Below are 16,336 nucleotides of genomic sequence, written 5' to 3'. Positions count from 1 at the left end.
TAAAAAATCCTTTTAAAATTTAATTGTTAGTCATATTTTATCCCTTCATTGTATTTAAACTTATTTTTGTACGTATATAGGATTTTTTCTTTAAAATTTTAGTAACATAATTTCTTCTAATAGATCAAAATATAACCTATATCTAGTACATGGCTTAATTCTAGTCTCGGCCTGAACACATTCTCTCTCTTTTTCTTTTTTCCTATTCTTTTCCTTTTCCAACCAATTTAAAGGAATTGTCCTTTCTTGGAGTATTTTTTTGAATTTTCGCCTTTGCAGTCATATTCCATCCTTTCATCACATTTACCTTAATTTTTGTATATATATGGAAGTTTATCTTTCTTTAAAATTTAGGGAGGTAATTTCTTCTAAGAGACCAGAATATACCCAAAATCAAGTGGGTGGCTCTGTTCTATTCACCAGTCTAATATATCTATATATATTTCTTAGTTTTATTAAACTTTTTGTTTTATTTCTTTCTTCCCCATTTTTTCTCCCCTGTTTTGGTTGGCATACATTTTTGTAGGGTCTTTGCCACACTTCTAGTATTTTACTCCCTTGTTCATATATTCTTAACTGGATAAAATGACAAAGTGGGAAAATACACTACAAAAGAAAACAACAAGAGGCAGTAACAATGGCTAGGGACCTAATGAATACAGAAATTGGTAATATGTCAGAGTAGAGTTCCAAATGATTCTCAAGGTGCTAGCTGGGCTCAAAATAGGCATGGAAGATATTAGAGAAATGCCTTCTGGAGAAATAAAATCCCTTTCTGGAGAAAAAAAGAACAAAAATCTAACCAAGCTGAAATAAAAAGAGCTATTAATGAGATGCAATAAAAAATGGAGGCTCTTACTGCTAAGATATATGAGGCAGAATAGAATTTGTGATATAGAAGAGACCAAATGATAGAGAATAAAGAAGCTGAGAAAAGAGATAGAAAACTACAGGATTCAGAAAGGAAAATCTCAGAGATAAGTTTTATATAATAATACGTTTTATTGTTTCATAAAATGAAACAATATTAGAATAATTGGGATCCCAAAAGAAGAAGAAACAGAGAGAGGAGGAGAAGGTATATTGGAGCAAGTTATAGCAGAGAATTTCCATAACTGGGTAAGGAAACAAGCATCAAAATTCAGGAGGTACAGAGGACCCAACTCAAAATCAATAAAAATAGGTCAACAGCCCGTCATCAAATAGTAAAACTTACAAGTGACAAAGTGAAAATCCTGAAAGCAGCTTGGGACAAGAAGTCTGTAACATGTAATGGTAGAAATAATAGATTGGCAGCGGACTTATCCACAGAGACCTGGCAGGCCAGGAAGAACTAAATGAGAACTATTATGAGAACTAAATGAGAAAAATATGCAGCCAAGAATACTATATCCACCTAGGCTGTCATTGAAAAAAGATGGAAAGATAAAGCTTCCAGGACAAACAAAAACTAAAATAATTTGCAAACACCAAACCAGCCCACTGGAAACATGCAACTCTAAGCAAAGAAAGGGCCTAAAAGTAACACAGACCAGAAAGGAACAGAAGCAACATACAGTAACAGTCACCTTACAAGCAATACAATGGCACTAAATTCATACCTTTCAATAGTTACCCTGAATGGAAATAGGCTAAGTGCCCCAAACAAAAGATACAGGGTATCACAATGGATAAAAAACAAGACCCATCTATATGCTGTCTAAAAGAAATTCATTTTAGACACAAAGACACCTCTGGATTTAAAGTGAGGGGGTGGTAAACAATGTACCATGCTAATAGACATCAAAAGAAAGCTGGGGTGGCTATCCTTACACAGATAAATTAGATTTTAAGCCAAAGAGTATAATAAGAGACAAGGAAGGAAACTATATCATACTTAAAGGGTCTAACAAGAAGATCTACCAATTTTAAATATCTATGCCCCTAAAGTGAGAGCAGCCAATTTTATAAACCAATTAATAACAAAATTAAAGAAACATATCAACAATGATAAAATAATAGTAGGGAACTTTAAGACGCCCCCCCTTACTGAAATAGACATCTAAGTAAAGACCAACAAGGAAATAAAGGCTTTAAATGACACACTGGACCAGATGGACATCACAGATATATTTAGAACATTCCATCCTAAAGCAACAGAATACACGTTCTTCTCTAGTGCACTTGGAACATTCTCCAGAATAGATCACATCCTGGGTCACAAATCAGGTATCAACCAGTACCAAAAGATTGGGAACATTCCCTGCATATTTTCAGACCACAAAGGTCTGAAGCAAGAACTCAATCACAAGAGAAAAGTTGGGAAGAACTCAAATCCATGGAAGCTAAAGAGCATCCTACTAAAGAATGAATGGGTCAACCAGGAAATTAGAGAAGAATTTAAAAAATTTATGGAAACAAAAATGAAAACACAAATGTTCAAAATCTTTGGGACACCACAAGGAGGTTCTATGAGGAAAGTATATAGTAATATAAGCCTTTCTCAAGAAACAAGGACTCAAGTACACAACCTAATCCTACACCTAAACGAGCCGGAGAAAGAACAGCAAAGAAAGCCTTAAACCCAGCCGGAGAAGAGAAATAATAAAGATGAGAGCAGAAATCAGTGAAATAGAAACCAAAAGAACCGGAGAACAAATCAACAAAACTAGGAGCTGGTTCTTTGAAAGAATTAATAAGATGGATAAACCCCTGGCCAGAATTATCGAAAAGGAAAGAGAAAGGATCCAAATTAATAAAATCATGAGTGAAAGAAGAGCGATCTCAACCAACACCAAAGAAATACAAACAATTATAAGAACACAGTATGAGCAACTATACGCCAGCAAATTTGACAATCTGGAAGAAATGGATGCATTTCTAGAGACAAATAAACTATCAAAACTGAATGAGGAAGAAATAGAAAACCTGAACAGGCCCATAGCCAGTAAGGAGATTGAAGCACTCATCAAAAAAGTCTCCCAACAAATAAGAGCCCAGGGCCAGATGGCTTCCCAGGGGAATTCTACCAAACATTTAAAGAAGAATTAATACCTATTTTCCTGAAACTATTCCAAAAATAGAAATGGAAGGAAAACTTCACAACTCATCTGATGAGACCAGCATTACTTTAATTCCAAAACCCAGACAAAAAGGAGAATTACAGAAAAAAATACTTGATGAACACGGATGCAAAAACTCTCAGCAAAATACTAGCCATTGGATCCAACAGTACATTAACAGGATTATTCACCACGACCAAGTGGGATTGATTCCACGGCTGCAAAATTTGGTCAAGATCCGCAGATCAATCAATGTGATGCAATACATTAACAAATGAGAGAACAAGAACCACAGGATACTCTCAATAGATGCAGTGTAGGCATAGAGGGTACACAGCTCAATATCATCAAAGGCATCTATGAAAAACCCACAGCAAGTATCATTCTCAACAGGGAAAAACTGAGAGCTTTTCCGCTAAGGTCAGGAACAGGGTAGGGATGTTCACTCTCTCCACTGCTACTCAACACAGTACTAGAAGTTCTAGCCTTGATAATCAGACAACAAAAAGAAATAAAAGGTATCCGAATCGGCAAAGAAGAAGTCAGACTCTCACTCTTTGCAGATGATATGATACTTTATGTGGAAAACCCAGAAGAATCCACTCCAAAACTGCCAGAACTCATACAGGAATTCAGTGAAGTGTCAAGATATAAAATCAATGCACAGAAATCAGTTGCATTTCTGCAAGACAGAAGAAAGAGAAATTAAGGATTTTATCCCATTTACAATTGCACCCAAAACCACAAGATACCTAGGAATAAACCTAACCAAAGATGCAAAGAATCTGTACTCAGAGAACAAAAATGTACTCATGAAAGAAACTGAGGAAGATGGAGAAGAATGGAAAAATGTTCCATGCCCTTGGACCGGAAGAACAAATAATGTGAAAATGTTTATGCTACCTAAAGCAATCTACACATTTTACGTAATCCCTATCAACTCTTTTCTAAGAAATGGAATAATCCTAAATTTTATATGGAACCAGAAAAGACCCTGAATAGCCAGAGGAATATTGAAAAAGAAAACCAAAGCTGGCTGCATCACAATTCCAGATGATTACAAAGCTGTAATCATCAAGATAGTAGGTAATGGCCCCAAAACAGACACACAGATCAATGGAACACAATAGAGAGCCCAAAAATGGACCCTCAACTCTATGGTCAACTCTTCTTTGACAAAGCAGGAAAGAATGTCTAATGGTAAAAGACAGTCTCTTTAACAAATGGTGTTGGGAAAACTGGACAGCCACATGCAGAAGAATGAAATTGGACCACTTCCTTAAACCACAAACAAAAACAGACTCAAAATGGATAAAAGACCTACTGTGAGACAGGAATCCATCAATCCTTGAGAACACAGGCAGCAACCTCCTTGACCTCAGCCACAACAACTTCTTCCTGGAAACTTCGCCAAAGGCAAGGGAAGCAAGGGCAAAAATGAACTATTGGAATTTCATCAAGTTCAAAAGCTTTTGCACAACAGAACAATCAAAACCAAGACAACTGACAGAATGGGAGAAGATACTTGCACATGACATATCAGATTAAGGGCTAAGTATCTAAAATCTATCAAGAACTTATCAAACTCAACACACAAGGAACAAATAATCCAATCTAATAATGGGTAGAAGGGTGCCTGTGTGGCTCAATTGGTTGAGCAACTGTCTTCAGGTCAAGTCTTGCTCCCAGAGTCCCAGGATTGAGTCCCGCATTGGGCTTCCAATTCTACAGGGAATTTGCTTTTCCCTCTGACCTTCTCCCCTGTCGTGCTCTCTCTTACTGTCTCTCTCTCAAATAAATAAAATCTTAAAAACAAAAGAAAGAAAGAAGTGGGTGGAAAACATGAAGAGACATTTCGGCAAAGAAGACATCCAGATGGCCAACAGACACATGAAAAAGTGCTCAACATCACTCAGCATCAGGGAAATATAAATCAAAACCACAGTGAGATACCACCACACACCAGACAGAATGGTTAAAATTAACAAGGCAGGAAATGACAGATGTTGACGAGGATGCGGAGAAAGGGGAACCTTCCTACCCTGTTAGTGGGAATGCAAGCTTATGCAGCTACTCTGGAAAACATTCAAAAAGTTGAAAATAGAGCTACCTTATGACCCAGAAATCACACTACTGGGTATTTACCCTAAAGATACAAATGTAGTGATCCAAAGTTATAGCAGCAATGTCCACAATAGCCAAACTATGGAAAGAACCTAGTTGTCCATCAACAGATGAATGGACAAAGAAGATGTGAGATATATATATATATATAATATTACGCAGTCATGAAGAGAAACAAACCTTGCCATTTGCAATGACATTGATAGAACTAAAGGGTATTATGCTGAGTGAAATTAACTGACCAGAGAAAGACAATTATATGATCTCTCTGATGTGAGGAATTTGAATGTGAGGTCTGAAACCATACAACTCCTAGAAGAAAACATAGATGGTATACTCCTCAATATTGGTTGTGGCCTCTGGGTTTTTGGATCTGACTGCAAAAGCAAAGGCAACAAAAGCAAAAATAAATGAGTATAACTATACCATGCTAAACATTTTTGGCACAGGAAAGGAAATCATCCATAAAATACAAAGGCAACCTATGGAATGGGACAATATATTTGCAAATCCTATATCTGATAAAGGTTAATATCTAAAGCATATAAAGAACTCATACAACTCACTAGTAGAAAAACAAAGTAAGAAACAGAGAACCTGAATAGATAGTTTATTCTAAAGAAAACATACAGATGGCCAAGAGACACATGTAAAGATGCTCAACATAGTCACAGAAATACAAATCAAAACTATAAGATATCACCTCATACCTGTTAGAATGCCCTTCATCAAAAGACAAAAAATAATCAGGTGGTGGGTATTAGAGAGGGCACAGATTGCATGGAGCACTGGGTGTGGTGCAAAAACAATGAATACTGTTACGCTGAAAAGAAATTAAAAAAAAAAGACAAAAAATAAGCATTAGAATGTATAAAAAAGGGAGTGTACTGTTGGTGAAAATGTAAATTGCTATAGGTGCTATAGCAAAGAGTACAGAAATCCCTCAAAAAATTAAAAACAGAACCACCATATGGTTCAGCAATTCCACTTCTGGGTATTTATCTTAAGAAAACAAAAACACTAATTGGAAAAAATATATGCCACCCCCTCATTTACTGCAGCATTATTTTCAACAGACAAGATATCAAAGTGATCTGTCCATCCATAGGTGGATGGATAAAGATGTGGTACATATATACAATAGAATAGTTTTCATCAGAAAAGGAAATCCTGTTATTTGTGACACCATGGATGGACCGTGAAGCTATTAGGTTACGTGAGATAAAGAAAAAGAAAGTAAAACACTGTGGGATTTCACTTACATGTGGAATTTTAAAAACAACATAACCAAGCTCACAGATATAAGGAATAGACTGGTGGTTACCAGATGTGGGGTCAGGACTGGGGCAAAGGAGAGAGGGCATAAATTTCCAGGTATAAAATGATTAAGTTATGGGGATATAATGTATAGCATGTTGACTACAGTTAAAAATACTGTACTGCATATTTGAAACTTGCCAAGAAAGTCAATCTTGGAAGTACTTATCACAAGAAAAATAATTTTTATAACTGTATGGTGACAAATGCTAATTAGACATTGTTGTGATCACTTCACAATGTATGTAAATATGGAATCACTCTGTTGTATACCTGAAACTTACATAATGGAATAGGTCAATTATACCTTAATAAAAGTTTCAAAGCGGTATCAAGCAGTATTCCTGTAACTTGAAGTAAGAGAAATATCATTATTACAAATATGGAGTTGGTCTTTCACAATTAATGCAAGCTTAGATTGACTTAAAGCAATACAGCGAAGACTAATAGGCATTTTAAAAAACGCCCATGGAAGCCCAGATGGTACAATCAGTTAAGTGGCAGACTTGGTCTCAGCTAAGGTCGTGATCTCAGGGTCATGATATTGAATCCCACATCTGGCTCCGCACTCAGCATGGAATCTGCTTAAATTACCCTCTCCCTTTCCCTCTTTTCCTCCTCTGCTCTCTATCTCACTCTCAAATAAATAAATAAATAAATAATACCAGTCAGGGGGAAATTATTTTGATCACATTAAACCTGTAGACTGGCTAGGGAAAACTACATTAATTCCAAATACTTGGATTTTTCTGCATATCTTATTATTAACGGTCCCTACATTAAATTTAACCAGAGTTAGAAATTATAGTCCTTAAAATTTCAAACTTTTGAAACTTATTGAGAAGTTTTATGGCCCAATATAGGAGTTATCTTGGTATGTATTATTATGCATTTGGATGGAATGTACATTCTATTGTATTCTAGTTACATGTGATATTCTACAAATGTCAAGGTGACTGATAGTGGTTTTTCAGATCCTTTATGTTCAAACTGATTTTTTTTTGGTCTACATTTTCTATAATTTGTAGACAGTATGCTGTTAAGATTTCTAGCTATGATTACAGATATTAAGCACTTACAAATTTGTGGCTGATATGTTGAAATGCTGTTCTTCATCTCCAATAACATGTTTGAAATCATTTTACCTAATGTTAATAATACTAATTACTAATATTACTCCAACTTTCTTATATAACTACTACTTGCATGCTACATTGTTTCCCATGCATTTATTTTCAATCTATCTATGTCATTAGATTTTTCTTAAAGATTTTATGTACTTTTTTAAGAGAGAGAGAAAGAAATGGGGGAAGAAGCAGAGGAAGAGTGGGCTGACCCTAAAGACCAAGCTAGACCAGCTAGATCCCATTACCCAGAGAACACATCCAAAGGAGAAATCAAGAGTTGGGCACTCAACTGGCTAAGCCAACCAGGCATCCCTGTGTTATTACATCTCAAATGCATCTCTGGAAGAGTCAAGATGGCATAGAAGTATCAGGCTGAGATTACATCAGGTAGCAGAGATCAGCTAGATAGCTTATCAAACTACTGTGAACACCAACAAATCCAACAGGAGATCTAAAACAAGAGCAGCAATTCTAGAAACAGAAAACTGACCACTTTCTGAAAGGTAGGACCAGCGGTGAAGTGAATCCATAGTGACGGGAAGATAGACTGCGGGGGGAGGGACCGGCTCCCAGCAAGCAGCCAAACAACAGAGCACAAAATCAGGACTTTATTTTTTTTTTTAATTTGACAGATCACAAGTAGGCAGAAAGACAGGCAGAGAGAGAGAGAGAGAGAGACGAGGAAGCAGGCTCCCCGCTGAGCAGAGAGCCCCATATGGGGCTCGATACCAGGAGCCTGGGATCATGACTCGAGCTGAAGGCACAGGCTTTAACCCCCCAAGCCATCCAGGTGCCCACAAAAATCAGGACTTTTAAAAGTCTGCCCCACTGAGGGACATCGCTCTAGAGGCTAAACCGGGGTGAAGTCCACACAGGGTCAGCATGACCCCAGGTCCCGCGGAGTGACAGAAGGATCAGGGGTATATGAGTGTCCCAGAGCTCACAGGTATTAGAGTGGGGAAACCAGCTACAGAGAGCAGAGGAGTGAGCTCTCAACTTGGGGTTACCTTGAACCATAATCCATGGCACAGGCCACTGCTCTCTGTGTGGGGTCCCCAGAAGATCTGGGGAGACACCCCCTGGAAGAGCTCAGAGATCTGCAGGGTTCAGAGACTCCAGACAGAGGTGTGCACCAGAGACAGAGATGCTTGGTCACAGCCTGGGTGGGACCGGAGCACGGCCAGAGGCCAGGGAGATAGGAATGATTGAGCGCTTTTCTCTGAGGGTGCACTGAGGAGTGGGGACCCAAGCTCTCAGTTCCACCAGGCTGGAGACTGGGAGGCCACCACTTTCATTCCCGTATTAGGGAAATTCTCTACTATAATTCTCTTCTCTGCTCCCTTCTCTCTTTCTTCTTCTTCTGGGAAGAAGGCTAGGGACCTAATCAATACAGACATTGGAACTCTATGGAAAGCATTCAGGGGACAAAAGCTACCGAAAGTGAACCGATTGGATTACTTAGCCTGGCCCCTGGTAAGGGCGGTGCAATTCTGCCTCGGGCAAAAAGAGTTGAGAATCACTACAACAGGCCCCTCCCCCAGAAGATCAACAGGAAATCCAGCCAAGACAAGATCTTACCAAGGAGAACAGCGGAATTCCAGAGGAGGAGAAGGCAAAGCATGGAATTCATGGCTTTCTCCCATGATTCTTTAGGCTTGCAGTTAATTTTTTAAAAAATTTTTTTCTTCTGTTAATTTTTTTAACTTTTACCCTTTCCACTTTTAACGTTTTTTAACTAGTTTATCTTAATACCTTTCATAAAAAAATAATTATAATCTTTTTGAACCTTCATTCTTATACTCATGTTTTATCCTTTATTTTAGCTAGTTTTATTTTCTGTATATACATAGGGTTTTTCTAAAAAATTTGGGGTACAACTTCCTCTAATAGATCAAAATATACGCTAAATCTAGCTACGGGCTTGTTCTAGTCTCCAGCCCGAGCAAATTCTCTCCACTTTCTTTTACTTTATTCTCCCAATCAACTTAATTTATCAACTCCTTTTTTAGAAGTTAAAAAAAATTTTTTTTCCTCTTTATAGGCATATTCCATCTCTTCATTGTGTTTACCCTTATATATGTTCTTCATTCCTTAAAATTTTGGGAGGTAGTTTCTTCTAAGAGACCAAAATACTCCCAAAATTAAGGGGGTGACCCTGTTCTAGTCACCAGGCTAATATATATGTATTTTTTTTCTTTTTTATATTTTTTCTTTATTTGTTTTAATTTTTTTTTATGAATTTCTTTTTATCCCCTTTCTTCCTCCCATGATGTGGGGTCTCTTCTGATTTGCTTAAAGCACATTTTGTTGGGGTATTTGCCACCCTTTTAGTATTTTATTTGCTCCTGCATATATTCTTATCAGGACAAAATGGCAAGGCAGAAACACTCACCACAAAAAGAAAAAGAACAAGAGGCAGTATCAAAGGCAAGGCACCTAATCAATATGGACATTGGTAATATTGCAGATCTAGAGTTCAGAATGATGATTCTCAAGTTTCTAGCCGGGCTCGAAAAAGGCATGGAAGATATTAGAGAAACCCTCTCGGGAGATATAAAAGCCCTTTCTGGAGAAATAAAGGAACTAAAATCTAACCACGTTGAAATCAAAAAAGCTATTAATGAGGTGCAATAAAAAATGGAGGCTCTCACTGCTAAGATAATGAGGCAGAAGAAAGAATTAGTGATATAGAAGACCAAATGACAGAGAATAAAGAAGCTGAGCAAAAGAGAGACAAAAAATACTGGACCATGAGGGGAGAATTCAAGAGATAAGTGACACTATAAGACAAAACAACATTAGAATAATTGTGATCCCAGAAGAAGAAGAAAGAGAGAAGGGAGCAGAAGATATATTGGAAAGAATTATAGAAGAGAATTTCCCTAATATGGCAAAGGGAACAAGCATCAAAATCCAGGAGGTGCAGAGAACACCCCTCAAAATCAGTAAGAATAGGTCCACATCTTGTCACCTAATAGTAAAATATACAAGTCTTAGAAACAAAGAGAAAATCCTGAAAGCAGCCTGGGAAAAGAAGTCATAGCATACAATAGTAAAAATATTAGATTGGCAGCAGACTTATCCACAGAGACCTGGAAGACCAGAAAGAACTGGCATTATATATTCAGAGCACTAAATGAGAAATACATGCTGCCAAGAAACTATATCCAGCTAGGCTATCATTGAAAATAGAAGGAGAGATTAAAAGCTTCCAGGACAAACAAAAACTGAAAGAATTTGCAAACACCAAACCAGCTCTACAGGAAATATTGAAAGGGGTCCTCTAAGCAAAGAGAGACCCTAAAAGTAGTAGATCAGAAAGGAACAGAGCCAATATACAGTAACAGTCACCTTACAGGCAATACAATGGCACTAAATTCATATCTCTCAATAGTTACCTGAATGTTAATGGGCTAAATGCCCCAATCAAAAGACACAAGGTATCCGAATGGATAAAAAAACAAAACCCATCAATATGTTGCCTACAAGAAACTCATTTTAGACCCGAAGACACCTCCAGATTTAATGGACATACTAATGGACATCAGAAGCAAGCAGGGATGGTAATCCTTATATCAGATCAATTAGATTTTAAGCCAAAGACTATCCGAAGAGATGAGGAAGAATGCTATATCAAACTCAAACGGTTTCTCCAACAAGAAGATCTAACAATTTTAAATATGTATGCCCCTAATGTGGAAGCAGCCAACTAGAAACCAATTAATAACAAGATCAAAGAAACACATCGACAATAATACAATAATAGTAGGGGACTTTAACACTCCCCTCACTGAAATGGACAGATCATCCAAGCAAAAGATGAACAAGAAAATAAAGGCCTTAGATGACACACTGGACCAAATGGACATTACAGATATATTTAGAACATTCCATCCTAAAGCAACAGAATACACATTCTTCTCTAGTGCACATGGAACATTCTCCAGAATAGATCACATCCTGGGTCACAAATCAAGTTTCAACTGGTATCAAAAGATTGGGATTATTCCCTGCATATTTTCAGACCACAATGCTCTGAAGCTAGAACTCAGTCACAAGAGGAAATTTGGAAAGAACCCAAATACATGGAGACAAAAGAGCATCCTTCTAAAGAATGAATGGGTCAACGAGGAAATTCAAGAAGAATTGAAAAAATTCATGGAAACAAATGATAATGAAAACACAACGGCTCAAAATCTGTGGGACACAGCAAAGGCAGTCCTGAGAGGAAAATATATAGTGATACAAGGCTTTCACAAGAAACAATAAAGGTCTCAAATACATAACCTAACCCTACACCTAAAGGAGCTGGAGAAAGAACAAGAAAGAAACCCTAAACCCAGCAGAAGAGAAGTCATAAAGATCAGAGCAGAAATCAATGAAATAGAAACCAAGAGAATGATAGAACAAATCAACAAAAGTAGGAGCTGGTTCTTTGAAAGAATCAATAAGATTGATAAACCCCTGGCCAGACTAATCAAAAAGAAAAGAGAAAGGACCCAAATAAATAAAATCATGAATGAAAGAGGAGAGATCACAACTAACACCAAAGAAATACAAACAATTATAAGAACATACCATGAGCAACTCTAGGCCAGCAAATTAGACCATCTGGAAGAAATGGATGCATTCCTAGAGACATAAAAACTACCACAACTGAACCAGGAAGAAATAGAACACCTGAACAGACCCATAACCAGGTAAGAAGATTGAAACAGTCATCAAAAATCTCCCAACAAACAAGAGCCCAGGGCCAGATGGCTTCCAAGGGGAATTCTACCAAACATTTGAGAAGAATTAATGCCTATTCTGAAATTGTTCCAAAAAATAGAAATGGAAGGGAAACTTCCAAACTCATTTGATAAGGCCAGCATCACCTTGATCCCAAAACCAGACTAGGATCCCATTAAAAAAGAGAATTACAGACCAATATCCTTGAAGAACACAGATGCAAAAATTCTCACCAAAATACTGGCCAATAGGATCCAACAGTACATTAAAAGGATTATTCACCACCACCAATGGGATTTATTCCACGGCTACAAGGTTGGTTCAACATCTGCAAATCAATCAATGATACAATACATTAATAAAAGAAAGAAAAAGAACCATATGATACTCTCAATGGATGCTGAAAAAGCATTTGACAAAGTACAGCATCCCTTCCTGATCAAAACTCTTCAAAGTGTAGGGATAGAGGGCACATACCTAAATATCACCAAAGCCATCAATGAAAAACCCACAGCAAATATCATTCTCAATGGAGAAAAACTGAGAGCTTTTCTGCTAAAGTCAGGAACACGGCAGGGATGTCCATTATCACCACTGCTATTCAACATAGTACTAGAAGCCCTAGCCTTGGTAATCAGACAAAAAAAGAAATTAAAGGCATCCGGGGCGCCTGGGTGGCTCAGTGGGTTAAGCCGCTGCCTTTGGCTCAGGTCATGATCTCAGGGTCTTGGAATCGAGTCCCGCATCGGGCTCTGCTCAGCAGGGAGCCTGCTTCCCTCTCTCTCTGTCTCTGCCTGCCTCTCCATCTACTTGTGATTTCTCTCTGTCAAATAGATAAATAAAATCTTTAAAAAAAAAAAAAGAAATTAAAGGCATCCAAATTGGCAAAGAAGAAGTCAAACTATCACTCTTTGCAGATGATATGATACTACATGTGGAAAACCCAAAGGACTCCACTCCAAAACTGCTAGAACTTGTACAGGAATTCAGTAAAGTGTCGGGATATAAAAGCAATGCACAGAAATCAGTAGCATTTCTTTACACCAAAAAATAAGACAGAAGAAAGAGAAATTAAGGAGTCAATTGCATTCACAATTGCACCCCAAAATGTAAGATACCTAGGAATAAATGTAACCAAAGAGGCAAAGAATCTATACTCAAAAAACTATAAAGTACTCATGAAAGAAATTGAGGAAGACACAAAGAAATGGAAAAATGTTCCATGCTCCTGGATCGGAAGAACAAATATTGTGAAAATGTCTATGCTACCTAAAGCAATCTCCACATTTAATGCAATCCGTATCAAAATAACATCCATTTTTTTTTCAAAGAAATGGAACAAATAATCTTAAAATTTATATGGAACCAGAGACAACTTCAAATAGCCAGAGGAATATTGAAAAAGAAAGCCAAGGTTAGTGGCATCACAATTCCAGACTTCAAGCTCTATTACAAAGCTGTCATCATCAAGACAATATGGTACTGGCACAAAAACAGACACATAGATCAATGGAACAGAATAGAGAGCCCAGAAATAGACCCTCAACTTTATGGTCAATTAATCTTTGAAGAAACAGGAAAGAATGTCCAATGGAAAAAAGACACCCTCTTCAACAAGTGGTGTTGGGAAAATTGGACAGCGACATGTAGAAAAATGAAATTGGACCATTTCCTTACACCACACATGAAAATAGACTCAAAATGGATGAAGGACTTCAATGTGAGAAAGGAATCCGTCAGAATCCTTGAGGAAAACACAGGCAGCAACCTCTTCGACCTCAGCCGCAGCAACTTCTTCCTAGGAACATCGCCAAAGGCAAGGGAAACAAGGGCAAAAATGAACTATTGGGATTTCTTCAAGATCAAAAGTTTTGCACAGCAAAGGAAACAAATAATGAAACCAAAAGACAACTAACAGAATGGGAGAAGATATTTGCAAACAACATATCAGATAAAGGGCTAGTATCTATAAAGAACTTAGCAAACTCTAGCCAAAGAACAAATAATCCATTCAAGAAATGGGGAGGGGACATGAACAGACATTTCTACAAAGAAGACATCCAGATGGCCAACAGACACAAGAAAAAAATACTCCATATCACTTGGCAGCAGGGAAATACAAATCAAAACCACAATGAGATATCACATCACATCAGTCAGAATGGCTAAAATGAACAGGTCAGGAAATGACAGATGCTGGCAAGGATGTGGAGAAAGGGGAACCCTCCTACACTGTTGGTGGGAATGCAAGCTGGTGCAACCACTCTGGAAAACAGCATGGAGGTTCCTCAAAAAGTTGAAAATAGAGCTACCTTATGACCCAGCAATTGCACTACTGGGTATTTACCCTAAAGATACAAATGTAGTGATCCAAAGGCTTACATTCACGTGAATATTTATAGCAGCAATGCCCACAATAGCCAAACTATGGAAAGAACCTAGATGTCCATCAATTGATGAATGGATAAAGATGTGGTATATATATATATATATATATATATATATATATATATATATATATATATATATACATACACAATGGAATACTATACAGCCATCAAAAGAAATGAAATCTTGCCATTTGTGACGACGTGGATGGAACTAGAGGGTATTATGCTTAGTGAAATATGTCAACTGGAGAAAGACAACTATCATATGCTCTCCTTGATATGAGAAAGTAGAGATGCAATGTGGAGGGTTTGAGGGGTAGGAAAAGAATAAATGAAACAAGATGGGATCGGGAGGGAGATGAACCATAAGAGACTCTTAATCTCACAAACAAACTGGGGGTTGCTGGGGGAGGGGAATCGGGAGAGGGTGGTGGGGTGATGGAAATTGGGGAGGGTATGTGCTATGGTGAGTGCTGTGAAGTGTGTAAACCTGGCGATTCACAGACCTGTACCCCTGGGGCTAATAATACATTATATGTTTATTAAAAAAATTTAAAAATTGAAAAAAATGCATCTCTGGTAGATAGCAGACAGGAAGGTCTTGCATTTTACCATGTATCAAGCTCTACCTTTTCAGTAAAATACCTATTTTCATTTAATGTAATTGTTAATAGGTTAATCTAGGTCTATAATTTTACTATTTGTTTTCTTTTCTTTTTAAGATTTTACATATTTGTGACAGAGAAGAAGAGAAAGAGTACACACAAGTTGGGGGGGTGAGGGGCAGAGGGACAAGGAGAAGCAGACTCCCCACTGAGCAGGGAGCTCAATGTGGGGCTCCAACCCAGGACCCTGTGATCATGACCTGAACCCAAGGGAAGATGCTTAACTCACTGAGCCACCCAGGTACGCTATTTGTCTTCTTTTCATCTCATCTGTTTATATTCATCTGTTACTATCTTTATACCTCCTTTTATATTCTCTAAATACACTTTAAACTCTACTTTGATTTTCCTATTGATTTTTAGCTATACTTATTTGTGTTTTATTTTTCATCCTTAGTGTTTGTTGTAGGAATCATAAATACACCGTTAAATTTTTTTCACAGTGGACATAGAGCTACTATTCTACCACTCCCGTAAAATAAGAACAAAGTAAGGCACATCATTCTATCTATCTGGCCCAATCCTTTATTCTACAACTGTCTTATTACATCAACATATGCCATAAATACCATGTTATAGTGTTAATGTTGTAATTTTTGCTTTAAATTATAAGGTTTAACTTACAGGAGGTGAGGAGGAGATTTTTTTATTTATTCACATATTTACCAATTGCCATGTCCTCTATTCCATCCTGAAGATGTGAATTTCATCTGGTATTACTTCCCTTTGGCCTGAAGAACTTCCTTTACCATTCTTGTTATGTATTTTTGCTGCAATAAAATCTTTAAATTTTTGTTTATCTGAAAAGGTTTTTATTTTGCCTTCATTCATAAACAATATCATCACTGACAGAATTCTGTGTTAATTTGTTTTTCCAGCAATGTAAAGGCGTTCTATAGCCTGCTAGCCAGCATGGTTTCTGATAAGTGGTCAGCTATGAG

The sequence above is a fragment of the Mustela putorius genome, unplaced genomic scaffold (genome assembly GCF_011764305.1).
Source record: "Mustela putorius furo isolate JIRA1106 unplaced genomic scaffold, ASM1176430v1.1 tig00000695_pilon_pilon_pilon, whole genome shotgun sequence".
In the NCBI taxonomy this organism is placed as follows: Eukaryota; Metazoa; Chordata; class Mammalia; order Carnivora; family Mustelidae; genus Mustela; species Mustela putorius.
This window is presented reverse-complemented; position numbering follows the sequence as displayed.